The following is a 12,696-nucleotide window of genomic DNA, read 5'->3' on the forward strand; positions in this document are numbered from 1 at the left end:
TGAGTCTAAAACTAGCAGCACTGTTTTCCTTATGATTTTGGGTATGTGGATTTTTTTTTTGCATGTATTGTAATGAAACTCAATAAGTATTATTCAAAATCATAAAGCAAAATTATGGTTAATCATATTTTGATCAATAAATGAAATAAATCTTTGGCCGAAGGCTATATTATGTGCTATGAGGGTGACCTTCAGGTTGCTTCCAGTAGAGAAGGTGGGTAAGAAACGCAATGAGGAAGAATCAAACCAACCAAATTTTAACAAGGATTCAAATGAGGAAGAGATTATGTCTAATTGGAGAGAGAAGGAGAGATTCAGAATTATCATGGAAAGAAAGTCCTATGGAGATAAACAACACTTCTTACAATAGATAAAGAGCAAGAGATCATGCTAAGTGTACATAACAGAATTAATAAAAGCAGATGGCCGCCGAGGCGGCAGCGTGAGCGGCTCGGAGGACCGCGCGCCTGGGCAGGCCGCGCCAGAGCCGCCAGCGAGCCTGCGGCGCCCAGAGCCCTGGGCCCTGCGGCCAGCGCCACCGCCGCTGCTGTTGTTGCTGCTGCTGCTCGGCGGCTGCGGCGCTGCAGCGCCCCCGGCAGTACCACTAGTAAGTGGTTTGATGTCAGTAACAACCCCGAAGGGGTGAACTATGTGAAGATCACGGCGGAGTGCAACTTTACCAACACCAACATCTCAAAGGGTTTCCAATGCATTTCAACATCTCTTTACGTGTCCGAGCTGAGCTAGAAGAACCCGTTTCCACCTGGGTGACGGTACCTTGGTTCCAGCACTTTCGGAATGTTACCGTCGGGCCTCCAGAAAACATTTGGGTGACCCCAGGAGAAGGCTCCCTTATCATCAGGTTGTCCCCTCCCTTTGACATCTATGACTCCACGGTCACTCTTCAGTATTACGTCCATTACTGGGAAAAGGAAAAGGCAGGAATCCAAAATGTCGCAGGGCCTTTCATGACCAACTCCATTGTGTTCAATGATTTAAAACCCTTAAGAGTATACTGTTTACAAGTCAAGGTACAACTACTTTGGACAACGCTAAACATCTCTAGACCCGGGCATTTAAGCAACATATCTTGCTACGAAACGATGGCAGATGCCTCTACCAAGCTTCAGCAAGTGATTCTCATCGCCATGGGAACCTTTCTGTTGCTGTTGGCGATGGCAGGGGCCTGTCTCTTCCTGGTCCTGAAATACAGAGGCCTGGTTAAATACTGGTTTCAGTCTCCGCCAAGCATCCCAGTACAAATAGAAGAGTATTTAAAGGACCCGGCTCAGCCTGTCTTAGACGCCTTGGACAAGGACAGCTCCCCAACGGAAGATGCCTGGGACTCTGTGTCTGTCGTTGTGTTTCCAGAGAAGGAGTAAGAAGATGTTCTCCAAAGCACTTTGAAGCAAAGCATTGGCCTGCTCCACCAGCCTGCAGGAAGAGGACTGAGCTCATGAAGCTGCGGATGTCCCTGTCAGGACTTTAAGGAGCCCACTGCTCCACGTCGCTGTCCCAGAAAGGCCGGTGGCGCCTGGGGAGAAGCAGTAGGTCTCATCGGGGAGACAAGCTTATTTGTTTTTCTTTCAGAATTTTCTAAATCATACACGTCGCTAGGATGATTCTACAGAGATATCTCAGAATAATGAAGATTTCTCTTAAACACTAAACAAGCATGTAATTATTTGTTAGCAAAATGGCTTTCGCACACCTGTGATATTTTGTTCATTGTCGGTTGGGCCAGGTAGTCCGGAGACTGAGTCCTCTCCTTGACTCTGACGAGTGAGCTGTGGACCCTCGGGCAGGTCACCTAATCTGTCCCAGCCTGTCCCAACAAGGGACACTGAGCAGCCTCCCACATCCAGTCTCCCAGCTTAAAACGTGATTAATCCTGTAAATATTTTCCTTGTAATTTGTTTTTTTTCAAGCTAGAAATAAAAGACTATGTAATTGACTTTAAAAAAAGAAAAGAATTAATAAAAGCAGGAAATATGCCTTTTTTTAAGTGTCTAAAATGATGCAATTTATCTATGCAGTGGCCAAAGAGATGAATACAAAAATATCAATAAGATTGATGTTTTCAGTAAAACTGGATAAATGAAATAATGCATTTAGTTGTTTAATCAGAGATACATGAAAGAGAAGACCTTCAGTTTCTTTCATTGCTCATACAAGAGTGAATAAGAGGTCCACTCTTACTGCTTTACACTGACAATGAAGTCCTTACATTTGGAATTTCTATCAATGCCTGGATTTTTGACACTATGTATTGTCTAGATAATTTGTACCTAATGACGATTAGGTTGAATGGCATTGATGGGGTTCAGGGCAGGCTGCCCCAAGATGCACCACTGTTGTATGTGGATTATTTAGAGCTGAAGACAATAAGGGCTCAGACTCAGGAAGAACATTCGACCTTTCCCCACTAACTGCCTAAAAGAAATTTAAAATACAGGCCTGTGTCCAGGACAGGCCATCACCATAGATAACTTCGGGTTACAATAGATGGGGGGATCATTGCTAAGCCCACTCTGATCAAAGCTCTATTTACCGAACATTTGCTTTTCCATTTCCCTGTGGATTGCCTTCCTCCCATTTGAAGCCCCAAACCACTACCCCAAATATCCTCCTTGTCTGTAGCTGAAGATACTTAAACAGGCAGCCTCAGCCAGTTGACTGAGTTATTCAGTTTCTCCTGAGTTTCTCCCATGTATACATACTATTAAACTTTGTTCGATTTTTTTCCTGCTAACCTGCCTTTTTAATTATTTGGTCAGACATAAGAACCTTAAGGAAAAGTGGGGGAGGAATTCTCCCACTTCCCCGACAGCATCATGTCACCTTTTATCCTTCGCCTCTTACCCTATTCACTTCCTTTTAAAAACCAATATTGGAAGTATTCTTAGGGATGTTGTTCACTCTAGTTTTAGGAGAGAAGACAGAACGACTTGGGAATGAACATAAAAAGAGTAAAGGTAACAAACTGGAGGGATGACCAAATCACTTTAATTCCTTTCCCATGTTTTCCTTATAAACACTGGATGTAAGAAAAATTGTGAGAAAGTGAGTAATAAATAATAATAATAACGTATCAGTAATTAGTCTTGTGCCATCATTCCCCCCTTATTTCAAAAGGATAAGGAAGAACTCTCTAATAGAAACAACTCTTGGATTAAGGAAGAGATGTGAGAAGGAATGAGTTTTCTGTCTCTGGAAGTGTGTAAACAGAGGTCCCATAACCTGTTGGTAAGGATGATGTGGGAGGAATTCAGGCTGGCTTTGTGTGTGAACTGGCCAGTTACAGAGGGTCCTGTGCTTGGAAGGGCCCTATGATTAGCTTAATACTCTGCAGTCACTGGCTTGACATTCTTAATTTTTTGCACAAGAAGCCCTACGTTTTCATTTAGTACTGAACTCCACAAATTATGTAGCCAGTGCTGAATATCAGACCAATAATATTAATAGTAGACTCTTAAAGACTCGTCTGATACTGAATTCCTTCAATTCTATGTGCTTACCCTAGGAACCCAGACTAAAAAACAATCTTTGAATAATAATATTGAATGAGACCTGATGGGAATTTGGGGATTAGTAGTGTGGGGGACCGGAATTGGCCACCTCCAGATATGCCTCTTTGGCATGAGGATTATTTTGAGCTGGTTACTTTTAAAAACTGCAGACAGGAAACAAACTCTGAAAAGTAGAATTTACTTATCCTTTGTTAAGAGACATTTACATTGTAAGGGAAATCTCCATCGTAAAGGTGTCTCCCTCTCTGTACCAGGAAGGAGGGATGACCTTATCTCTAGAAACTCTTAATCAATGCCAAAGGCAAGGACTTAAATCTGCATCTTGTTTACTGTACTTGTCTGGTAACCTCCTGTAACAGTCTCCCCCCCACAGCCAACATCCTCCTTTGTCTTTAGCTGAGGAGGATATTTAAGGTGATGGCTTCAGCCATTTTGGCAAGTTGCTCAGGTTGCCTGAGCCTCTCTCATGTATACATGTTATAAAGCTTTGTTTAATTTTCTCCTGTTATTCTGTCTCATGTGAATTTAACTCATTCTCCAGCCAGAAGAATCCAGAGAGGGTAGAGGAAATGTCTTCCTCCCCTACAGTAGCAAGAAATATGAAAAGAAATAAATCAATCTGTGCTCATCCCGTCAATTATGATTATCTGAAGAGAGGAATATGACTGGTAAAATGGGATAGTCCTAAATTCTTAAATTAGAGTTAAAGAAATAAAAAGGGACAGTTGTAGAGGAAAATGGGCAGAATATCTAATTATTGCTATGACATCTGAACAAACTGAAACAGCCAAATAGGCAATTAATGATTCTAATAGCAATGGCAATGCAGGACGTGATGGCTTGGGCAAAGCAAGCAATTACTTGTGAAAATGCTGGAGGCTAAACAGGCTATTAGCTCTATACATGGCTCACTTGAAACTGTTAATTGTAGTCGATATTGTGCCTTTTATCTTATCAAAATTGGGTTATTTTTCATCCTACTGCAACATTAAATCCTTCAAAAGTCTTATCATGTCTAATAAGGTTTTTTCAAAACAGAAAAATGTTACAACTTTTCCATGTTTTCCTCACATATCTTCAGAGCAAAATCTACAGACATCTCTGAAAGGAAAAAGACTGACTTTCACATTGTCTTGATCCTCCTCCTTAGATGTCTCAAATATTCTCCAGTAGGGGTGTGAGTAGTTTATTTCCCTGGACCCTTCTAAGATCCCCATTTGTAATACAGGGAAATCTGGAAAGCCCATATGGCTCAATGCAATTTTCTCGTAGAAAACTCCTGCTAATAACACTTTTTCTTGAGTCCCTGGGTGAGATGCAAAGCTCCTTTATCATCAGAGGTTGAGAAAAATGAATCAAAGGAAGAGAGCAAAGCCGTTTAAGAACTGAGGAGGATTGTACACAGACACCTCAATTTTCAGTTTCATATTTAAACTTTTAGTTTAAATAAAGTTTCAGGTGACATTCGCAACTCAAATAAAAATAATTTAATACTTATAAATGTGTGAGATGTTATTCATCTCGTTAAAAATATGAAGATTGGAAAAGCTGGCTTTAAGGAAAGTGTTAAAGTAAATCCATTTTTTTCAAGGACTAATTGTGAAATTTACAATACATTCTGTGTTAAGGTTCTCCTGAGAAACAGACCAATAGATTATACATATATGTGTTATACAATATAATATAATATATAAATATGAGTGATATATAAGTGTATGTATATTTGTATGTATATAATATATACTACTAATTTTTAATTTTTTTGTATTTTAGCTTTTTTTCATATTTCTTGATATCAATCCCCATATTGCCATAAGGCCTCATGCAACATTATTATTCAAATATTGTATATATATATACATATTTAGAGAGATAGAGAGAAGGAATTGCATCGTGTGTTTAATGAAGGCCTGGTAAACCCAAAATGTACGGAGTACTCAGCAGACTTGAGACCCAGGGAAAACTTGCAGAGTCCAAAGAGAGTTTACTGGCAGAATTCCTTCTTACCCGGGAAATGTCAGTTTTGTTCTCTCAAGTATTTCAATTGATAAGATTAGGACCACCCACATACAGAGGGCTGCTTTACTCAAAGTGCATCAGCTTAAGTGTTAATCTCATCCGAAAAATACCTTCACAGAAACATCCAGAAGAACGTTTGACCAAATATCTGGGCACCATTGGCCCAGAAAAAATTGATACATAAAGTTAACCATTATGCTTCCTTAAGCAGTTTATGGCTACTAGCACAAATTTTTTTAAATAAAAATAAAATAATAAAATAATAAAATAAAAGAAATTTAAAATAAGTCACAAATATGAATGACAATATACATATAATATAGAAGTAACTACATTTCTGCATAATCTACCACCTTAGAGAACTATATAGAGAAAAAAACAGTAATCAACTCCAAAAAATTCCACATTAAAAAACATCACACAGCTTTTTCAATCTTTTTCTCTATATTTTCTCTGAAGGAAAATCTAAGATTTTTCAGATCCTGCTGCCTCATGCTTAAAGAGAGATCCTTTATTTTTGGAATAAGTAAGTTGAGCTTAGCCAAGGAAAGTGAATGTAGAGAAGGAAAAACAATTAAACAAACATCTAATTACAGCAGAAAAAGAACAAATGATCTATCGTATTTAATAGGACACAGCCTCATAAAAGATAAAAATAAAGAGGGGCCAGCCTTGTGGTATAGTGGTTAAGTTTGGGCACTCCCCTTCAGCGGCCATTGGTTCACAGGTTCAGATCCTGGGCGCAGACCTAGAATTGCTGGTCAAGCCATGCTGTGGTGGTGTCCCACATAAAATAGAGGAAGATTGGTGCAGATGTTAACTCAGCAACAATCTTCCTCAAGCAAAAAGAGGAAGACTGGCAACAGATATTAGCTCAGGGCCAGTCTTCTCCACCAAAAAAAAATTAATTAAAAAAATAACAATAAAGAAAATGCAGTGATATACATAGCTGAAAAAATAGAACACAGAGTAAACTGAGTCTCCAGTTGATGAGTATTGTATAAAATACTGTCATATCTAATCGCAAGAAATATTTGTCATGCTAGATTGTCTAGGGAAAATAACAGTGATTATGACTGAATTATGAGGGTCCGCTGGCTTATAGACTAAGAACTGATTCCTAACTCTCAAAGGATAAAGGCATGCAGAGCATCTCAAGAAATTTAAATCTTAAAAGGACACAAATATTGTGCTCAAACGTCTCCACTTTCCTGGTAAAGATACAGAAAAGGATGAGTTAAATTTTGCTTCAGATACAAATTTGTTTCATATATGTATGCTCAATCTAAATATATTCTTCATATATAAGAATCACTTGATCATAACCAAAAAATAAAAACTCAGAGAATAGTATTATGGGAGTGAGGTGAAGGGGATTTGAATAACATTTTAGAAAGCCCTTTCTAAGTGTATCTAAAAATACTTAAGTCTACAATTTGAAAGCTCTGTGGCTCTGGCAATACTTAGGTCTACAGACAGAGATCACAATAAAAATGTTTTCTTACAAGAAAAGCATCTTTGAACAAATAACACAATAATAGCTTTACTAACTCTAAGGAAATATTTCTAGATGCATCTCTATTTAAATTTCATGCAGCATAAACCATATCCAATCGTTCCTCTCTTTCATCTGAGATGTGTTCCAGGTCAGAATGTTAATGCACATAAGTGAATTAGTTCTAGATTTATGCTGAGGCTTGGATTTGCTCAGAGCATATCATATGAAAGGCAAAACCCGAAGCATGGAGAATTACACAAGAAAATGCTACAATGTTTGGTGTCTAAGATGTATGTTATTGGAATGCGCTATTTGAGCTCTATTTTACTCTGTTTAACTAGCTTTGCGCTGGCAGTTTACTTCACCACTCTGAGATACTGTTTGTGGTTTCTCATAAAATGAATGCCTTGATATAAACCATCTTTAATCTATAAAAGTTCTTTAATCTGTAAAACTAAGAAGACAAAATTGTGAAACCCGAGAGCTTTTAAACGCACTTTGATTCTAGAGAAGAAAAATGTCAAGAAATTAAAATCATTCATGCTTACCCTGGAGTTTTATCACCCAATAGATTGGTATCAAAAGAAAAGATTTATAAATACATGCGCACCGATGTACTTTTACCAAAAGTACTGTAATGTTATTTCATTTGTGGGACAGAGACAGGATGATGAAACAGTTTGTTATTCTTCATAACTTTTTGGTTTAAAACTAAAATTATCAAAAATAGTCTATCTGTAGATTAGACATTTGATCAGAAATGTCAATTATGCGACATACTCCCTGAATTTCTCTTTAGACATCAAATCCAGTATTTCTGTTTACAGAAGGCAAGCCTTAAAGTTCCGCAATCAAAGCAAAGCATGTAAATCAAAAGTGCTTGGCTTATTTTGAAGGCTCTTTCCTTGGATCTGAAGAATCATCCTGCTGTTCCTTTTATGATGAATGAATTGTGTATTTTTTTTCTCTCTTTTTAAAGTGGACGATTTAACTCTAGAGGCTTCCCGTATGAAAATGACATATTTTAGGCACTCTGGATATTCCACATATGTGTCAGGCTGGAATAGGTTTAATTTCTATTATTGCTGAGTATGAGGGGCCTGAAGAGTGAAAAATGAAGCAGAAAGTAGAAGCAGTTTATTGTGAAATTGGTGCTTACTTGTTTCAGTAATGCAGAATGAAGTGGGAGTGAGATCATTGAATTATTGATCCCTAATGTATGCCACACCTTCATGCCACTTACACTCAGGTCAAAGGGCAAAGATGGTGATATGGCTTTAAATAAGAAGACAATAATAATAAAGGAAAAAATTGCTAAATGGGTATTTGGATTAATTGGAGAACTATGTGTATGTTACATATACACACGGTTGTATGTGTATATACCAACAGTTGGCTACTATTGCATGAATTATTATGATTTTATCTATTTTTCTAATTTATGAGCAATGAATATGCAAAATTATTTCTACATATTATTTATAAACCAGGAAAAATTATACTTTAATTCATTAATTTCTTCATTTTAGGTATAATTTACGTAAATTGAATTCATAGATTTTAACCATAACGCTGGATGAATTTTGACACATGAATAAATCCATGTAACTAACACCCAAATTAATATAAAGAACATTATCATTATCACCACCAGTTCTCTTATACTCTGTTGTAGTTAATAATCCCCCTCACGCAGGAAACCACTGTTCTAATTTCTATCATTGTGGCTTAGTTTAACCTATTCTAGAACTTCCTGTAAATACAAATCTGGACATTGTAGAAGATACATTATAGGGGTGATTTCTAGTATCTTCTTCATATGAGTGTTGAGTTTTATTCTAGGAAACAAGTAAATTACCAGTGGGTAACCTTGAACTTTCTGACTTTGTTTTGATGGGTCTATTTCATTTGTTTCATTAATTCAAGTGTAAGTCTTTGACTCTCCAGGCGTGGCCCTTTTGGTTGTTGCAAGACAAAGCCCAACTTCTGTCCAAATTCCCTCTAACTTAGTGGGATTCAAATTCTAAATAGTGTCTCCTCCACATTGAGCAGTCTCAAATTTCTCTGATCTCTTCAGCAGTGTGGCTGAGGTTTCTGCTTCACCACCTGTGGGCTGGGATGTGCCCTGAGGGGATGCGCAATAGGATGGATGCCTTTGTTAGAGGGTAAATTCACCCCAGCTTCTGAATGCTTTTGTTCACCCTCCGCTGTCTTTAAACAGCTCTTTGTAAGTTTTTTTTCATAGTTTGCATAATTATTTATTTCTATAATAGCTATTCACTACATCAAAGCTGAAATTCCTGTTCTGTCATAATTGGAAAGATTTATTGAATAAAAGTACTGTGCTAGCACTTATTACACCAAAGTCCCTATCATATGGATTATTTGATTATCAAATAATAATATATGTAAACATATAACTTTAAAACGTTTCCAAAAGAAAAACAGATCTCTGAGAGAAAATACAAGAAGCAAATAATTTATATTGGGTTTCATAAGGTACATCTTTGGGCTGTTTGTAGGATAAAGCTTTGTCAGATGATAGGGGATGGAGAGTGATTTTCAAAGGTAGAGGACAGTGTCTATGCAACAGGAAAGAGTGTATTTCACATAGGAAACAGGAAGTAGGCCAGTGTGACTTGACTATAGTGAGCAAAAGAGAAATGACAGAAGCTAAGCAGGGACACACACTTAGGATTTTGTACAAATGTTTGTAAAAATATACTTGTACAGCAAATACAATGGGAGGCTATTGACAGTTTTTAATCAAGGTAGTGACATGAATTTGACTACAGTGTGGAGTCATGTACTCTGGCTAAAATACGGAGTTTGATTGGATTATGTTGCCTGCAATTGCTATATGAAAGATTGTGGGGACCTGGTAGTAACAGTAAAAAAGAAATTAGCAGACTCAAGATGTGTTTTTTGGAAGAGCCGTGGAAAATTTGAAAACATTGCCTTTGACTTTTAAGAAGTTATTTCATTATTTAAAAATCAAGTGTAGCTCATAACAGATTTGAAAAAAAATTTCCAGCAATTATTACATCTTTCTATCCTTCATAAATATATTTTAATTTCTTAAATAATGTATGATATAATGTTATTTCTTAACAAATTCCAGTTATAAAAATAAACTTCAGGTCATCCAGTCCAATTCCCACAGCAAATTATATCTCTCTACATATTTTTCTACTAGTTCTCATTCTTTTTTTTTTTTTTTCGATGAAGAAGTTTGGCCCTAGCTAAGATCTATTGCTGATCTTCCTCCTTTTGCTTGAGGAAGATTGTCCCTGAGCTAACATCTGTGGCAATCTTCTTCTATTTTGTATGTAGGATGCCACCATAGCATGGCTTGATGAGCAGTGTGTAGGTCCATACCCAGGGTCAGAACCCACAAACCCCAGGCTTTCAAAGCGGAACACAGGAACTTAACCACTATGCCACTGGGCTGGCCCCTCTCATTCAACTTTTTTAAAAACACATCTAGCCCATTACTTTTTAGAAACCTGTATAAATCTGGAAAATTATAGCAGCCTGAAAGTTGTCTCTTCCAATGGAATGAAATTTGCCTCATAACTTTTACTTAAAGTTACTTGACAAATTACAGATGAGTAATGCTCACTTGCCATTAAGGAACTTTTTAAATCTTAAATCTTGGGCATATGGTTGAACAAGGTTAGAATTCTTTTCTTTTGTTAATAGAATGATATTCTAAATTTCTAAACATTCTATCACTTCTCCTATCCCCACTTAGTTCTTTCTTCACGTTTGATTCTGCTATGCATTAGAGTTTGTACAAATCAATGGATATTTGACTCATATGCTTCTTCCATAATTAAACTTTAGACTCTCTACAAGTCATCACTAGTTCTATCCCATCTCTGAAACAGTTTATTGGGTGGTAGTAAAATTATCAGATGACTTCATGTTTCTTGTTAATGTTTGTTATATTGAAACAGCAACTTTTTTGTGTTCTCTCCCATTTCCTTCTTTTCTTACTTCAATCTTAATCCAAATGTTTTCCACTAGCCTTCCTTCCTTAAGTTCATGTATTTTTATGGAGGCAGAAACACTCTGGACACATCATATCATGCCAATATCTAGTTTATGAGATACGTTTATTTGCACAGCCATATCATTGCTAATTATAATGTGTTCTTCAATGGCATATTCTTTAGCCATGCTCTGTCCGTATTTTTTTCTTAGGATATACTTAAATCTCTATTATTGCATGTTAAGGCTATTTTATACTTGCCTTCTTAAATATAAAAGAAGGATTGATGGGGCTGGCCCTGTGGCTGAGGGGTTAAGTTCGCGCGCTCCGCTGCAGGCGGCCCAGTGTTTCGTTGGTTCGAATCCTGGGCACGGACATGGCACTGCTCATCAAACCACGCTGAGGCAGCGTCCCACATGCCACAACTAGAAGGACCTACAACGAAGAATATATAACTATGTACCAGGGGGCTTTGGGGAGAAAAAGGAAAAAAATAAAATCTTTAAAAAAAAAAAAAAAAAGAAGGATTGATAGTTCCTTAAGACTTCAGGATTATAATTTCTGCTATGGATTTATGCAAAATTATCTCCATTCCCGAACTAATTAAGACCCTTTTATAAATCGTTTAAATGTTTCCTCATCAGACCTAATTTCCTCACAATCATGTAGATGTATGTACACATAATATGCACATATCTCCATATATAAAATTTAAAATCAACACTTGGTGAGTGTTTTTCTTCCATAATTCTTCCCAGTTTGGTCACAATAACCATGAATAATCCACTAGGACATTTTAAATAACACCTAGCAGGGTCCTTTATTTCCAACCTTTATGTAACAACAAATTGAAACTTTTCTTTGAAGCCCTAAGAAATGAGAACTATGTAGATAACAGTGCATCTCTTAGTATACATACATACTAAAATATAAATGATACAAAGAGTCATGATATAAACTTTTAGATTCTTCTCAGGAAGAAATTGCTGTCCCTGTTCAGATGTGATCCAGATTTTTCTTTTATTTTCACTATAAAAGTCTGGCCGATCTTCAGCTTCATTTCCTCCGGCATTATATTGCCACTCTTTATTCCCATTTGACTGCAATTTCCATGAAACTAGGGTCTTTGCTTCTTTCTGTGTTTGATTATACCCCAAATCCAATGTCAAATACACAATTCTTAAAAAATAAATGTTTTCAATAATATTAGTAAGCTAACAAAATATTCTTCATGCAGCCTCTTATTCCATCCTTGTGCCAAGAATTTTATTTCTATTTGCACAAAAGTACTTAGACTGCATTGCTGAATTCAGTGTTTATTTTATTCAAGTTTTTATTACATGATGATTAATGAGGGAATTACTAATTGCTCCATAAGCCCCTCTTTGTGCCCTTTTTGTAGTACTCTTCACTTTCCAACTTATTAAGTAATAAAGGTCGGTTATATACACTCACAGGGCTCCTAGCATAGTCACTTCAAAAAAGCAGGAATATGTGTAGTCATGATGGTGGTTCCACATTTACTTTTGTATTCTCTTTGATGTTTAGCAAAACTATGTGACTTGCTTTGGACAATAAAATGTGCGCAGCAGTGAAAGTTCTGATTTTGGTGTAAAAGGTATAATCGCCAGCGCACTCATCCACGTGGTCCCTTC

The 12,696-nt window shown here is 36.9% G+C and overlaps 1 pseudogene; it reads left to right on the forward strand.

The window, feature by feature from the left end:
• Window positions 1-387: 387 nt before the first annotated feature.
• LOC124236745 (interferon gamma receptor 2-like) lies at window positions 388-1,460 on the forward strand (annotated as a pseudogene).
• Window positions 1,461-12,696: the final 11,236 nt, after the last annotated feature.

This window comes from Equus quagga, chromosome 3, assembly GCF_021613505.1.
Source record: "Equus quagga isolate Etosha38 chromosome 3, UCLA_HA_Equagga_1.0, whole genome shotgun sequence".
Classification (NCBI taxonomy): Eukaryota; Metazoa; Chordata; class Mammalia; order Perissodactyla; family Equidae; genus Equus; species Equus quagga.